Here is a 483-nt window from a genome sequence, read left to right as displayed (position 1 = left end):
TAAGACTGATAAATAATTAATACTCTTATAACACACACACAACTATAATACACACAAAATAACTAAGATATCCTGCCAGAGTAAAACAAGGTGAATGAGCAAAAGTTCATCTCCACTGTTATTGTTGGTTTGGAGAATATATCATGCGAAGTGCGCTCGTAAGAAGTGCACTTGGCTTCTCCCTCGTTTATGCAAATTTTGACCGACGACTTGAAATGCGAAAAAAAGCTCAAGGGAAATTCATGTGATCAATATAAATTCTCTCGCTTCTACCGCTTGTTTTTGTTCCTATACCATCTTTGAATGTGTGTCGTGGCAAAATGTCTCATTCTCTCTCTCTGATGATCCTGCCTGCATTTCCTTAGTTCCTGGTGGCACACGGGAATGGCGCTGTTCCTCTGCGCATGGCTGAATTAAGCAACGAATATATGAAGGTATATACCAGGACTTTATAACAGGTAAGGTTATGTCTCTAAATTCACC

Source organism: Penaeus monodon, chromosome 34 (assembly GCF_015228065.2).
Source record: "Penaeus monodon isolate SGIC_2016 chromosome 34, NSTDA_Pmon_1, whole genome shotgun sequence".
NCBI lineage: Eukaryota > Metazoa > Arthropoda > Malacostraca > Decapoda > Penaeidae > Penaeus > Penaeus monodon.
Note: the sequence above shows the minus strand (reverse complement) of the source record.